A 3,555-nucleotide genomic window follows, 5' to 3' on the forward strand; every position below is an offset into this window, starting at 1 on the left:
CAACAGTATTTAATTAATGTTTCCAAAAAGTTATGTCTCCTGAAGGTTCCCTCCACTGCCCTGAGCGAGTATCTGAGGGGGAGGGAAGGGGGGGGGAGAGACTTGAGGGACTGAAGGGATGAGTGGAGGGGAGAGAGAGTGTTGTGGGGGAAAGAGGGAGCGTTGATAAAGGGGCTGAAAACACTAGAGATAGAGAGAAGTCGAGTCAAAAGACGAGAACCCAAAGGATGAAAAACACATTGCTCGCCTGAGGGTAGCCGAAGAGAAGACCAAGTGGTTTACATTTGATTGGGGACTATAGGCACACCATAGAGGAGGTTTCATAGACACAATTTGCTAGAGCCTCGAGGCAAAGATCTAGACTCATTTCAGAGCTTGTATGGCATTGGTTGGAAGCACCCCTTAGCAACAACTAAAGATGGATGTCCAACCCAAAAACTGAAAGCACAGATAGTGGGGAGTTGTCCATGGGGATTGAATGATGAAACGACCCAGCCAGAAGCAAGAACCTTTACCCAAATTGTAGCTAGTAATTTCCATTGTAGTGGATAGGAGAACCCAGTGCATGGGGTTCTATTGTAACCCGTCATAGATGGGTCATGCTACTATGGATTTTATGTTAGGATTCACAAAGAATAAGATAAAAAATGAGAAAATTTTCACTACTATTGTAGATAAATTTAGAAAACAAGCACATTTTATTCGGTGTAAGAAGAACATCACTGCTATAGACATCGATAAGTTAGTAAGCTTTTCATTAGGGAAAGCTTTAGATTACAAGGATTATAAAATGTTAGCTACCATAGGAGATGCAAGCATGCTCCAAAATGGGCTTATGATGTTCTCGATTCCACCCCTTACAAAGAGATTCCCCCCATCATTGAAATTTGCATTGTAATCCAAACAAAAGAGGAGTAGCAAGAGGTAGAAGGTGATATTACTGATAAGGTTGATTAGGACAAGGAGGATGAGACTCATGTCCAAGTAGGAAGAAGCTCATAAAGAGACACAGACCAAATGTAATAGAGAGTTAAGCTCTCTTTCTCTCTCTCCCTCTCTCAAAAATTTTTGGTCTTTCCTTTTGTGATTTTGTCTTGGTCCTCATTGCTTCTTTCTTGATAGTTGGTCATTCAGTTTGAATCATCCCCTCAATTAGTTGAAAAAACATATTGCAAGGTTTCCTTTAATTTCATGGAATAACATTTTAGGTTGTACTATAGATCTCACCTTGAGATCTAGCAGAGCGGATCTTTTACCCGTCGTAGATGGGTCATGCTCCTCGTGAATTCTAATAAGGGAGCGTAGATGTTTGTGAACTTTGTCGACTTACATACGGCACCTTTCACACATTAGATTGATGTGGCATGAGCGGGATTAGTAGATGTAGAACATAAATCACAAGCCAAAGATTTGCCTTGGCGGTGAAGTTAACATTGTGGAATAGTATCATTGATATTTCATTCCGTTCCATCAACCAAAGGGACACTTTTGGTCTTGGAGGCTTAACCATCATCCGTAATGGCATTAGCTAAATACGTCGCAGGCATAGGCTGGTTTCACAAACAGGCACCCACAGGTCTGCGGACGCGAAACCTTAGCCAATGGAAAATTATAAAAGGGAAAAATCTTGGACAAAGCATTTCATAAACATGCGGACATGGGCGTGACATGGCGGGTGACTCATGTCCGCCTGATCATAAATCTTGGGCGGCATGAAGAGCTTGCCCAAGTACTTGGGAGGATTGAAAAATCTGTTCACTTTCCAAAAGAAGGGTAGCGTGAAGACTTGAACCCTAGACCGCTTAGCTCTTACAAGTTTAGCCATTGAGATACAACACTATTGGTTCTTTAAGTCATGCACATTTATTATATAATGTATATTTGTCCGCCCTTTGTGAAAGGAAGCGTGGACGTCCTCCATTTTAGTGCTTCTTCCACCTCGAACGGCTGCTCCCTCAATATTTGTGGGTGCTGCCTATTTGTGAATCGGGCATTTATCTAATTTTTTGCCACCTTACTGAATAGTTGTTCGAATAGGGTGTTCCTGGAGGGCAAGATCTATCTTTGGGCCTTAGGGCTAGTTCTAAATGCAACCCTCCTATGCATTTTGGATCTTCCGGTATGTTATGGACTTGTTGCATGTCCTATGCCTTAATGTCTTTTGATTTTAATAAGTGTGGATGTGTTGTGATTGTATGGAACATGTAATCGTTGTGCATGTCTTTTGTTGCGTTTGTGTTAAAGAGGTGAGGTATTGTGTGCCTATTCTCTAGTTGCCGCACGTACAGTGTGTTTAAGTTTTTGAGGTCATCTCCATTTTGCTGGCCGACCTGTATTTTGTTTAGTAGATTCAAAAAATGCATGTTTTCCTGGTGCATTGGTTCTTCTAGGTCGTAGTACCTAATGTTATTCTCCTATAAAGTAGATATTACTCCAGAGGATGAGGAGCGTTTGGTGAATACCCATGTCTTTTGTTGGACTTGCCTGGCAAAGGTCCCCGCACAGTAGGATGTCGATCCCTTCGAAAGGCTTTGAGTGGTTATGCTTTATTTCCTGCATTCTCATATCAGTTGTGCTAAATGTGTTGAATCCTACAAGGGACACCTCATCGATTACTATCAGCTATACATCTTTGTACATTATTGCTAGCTCTTGCAGTGTCTCGGCTAAAAGTGTTGTGTACGTTGATGTTAGTAGTGGCAGATGCAGCACTGCATGTATTTTTGTTTCTCCTATTGGCCGAGCCGCTTTTCCTGTATACGCTAGCATTAGTACCCTTGGGTTGTGTATATTTTATGCCTCTCAATGGAAGTATGAATGCAGTAACGCCTGCACAATCCACATAAGGTTGAAAGTTTTCCCAACTCCTGTGTTCCCTAAAAGGAATAGATGAATTTGCTTTGTTGGATTGCCTTCTTTGTAGCATAGTATTGTCCACTATCAGTCTTTGTTGAAAATTCAGTTGTCTCATCTATGCGTAGAAGTTATCGTTGTTTTCGATGCCCATCTTGTAGCTTAAACCTCTAATGATTTTTGTTTGCTTGCTGTTAACGTCTATGTCAACTGCTATGTCATACTTCTTTGGACTCGTTCTCTTGTTTGAAGACGTCGATGTTCTGGATGATGTTGAGCTCGTAGTATGCTTGAAGGCTTTGTTTAGGAATATCTTGTTGAATTGCGAATGGGTTTGTTTAATCACTTGTTCATTCATATGGTAAATGTCATGCCATGTCTCGTCGCATCCTTGTAGATTCTGCTCCTTATAGTGGAATGGCACGAATAGTAGACATTGCTCTCTGTAGTGGTTCTCTACATCATTTTCTTTGTTGTAGTTGTTGAAACGAATGATCCTTTCTTTTTTTCGTTTTTTCCCTAGTGGTACTCGCTTGCGTAAGCTGCGAGACAAATGTTGCCTAATTCGGTTTTCCTTGTCAAGTACTTCGTTATTACGTCATCAAAGAATATGTACGTTTTTTCTGGATCCATTTATTCCAATTGTTCACATCTTTTCAGGAGCATTGTCCTATCTGGTGGGGAGCATGTGTTGATGTACAA

Source organism: Dipteris shenzhenensis, chromosome 21, assembly GCF_047967505.1.
Source record: "Dipteris shenzhenensis isolate YYH24624 ecotype China chromosome 21, Dip_SZ_1.0, whole genome shotgun sequence".
In the NCBI taxonomy this organism is placed as follows: domain Eukaryota; kingdom Viridiplantae; phylum Streptophyta; class Polypodiopsida; order Gleicheniales; family Dipteridaceae; genus Dipteris; species Dipteris shenzhenensis.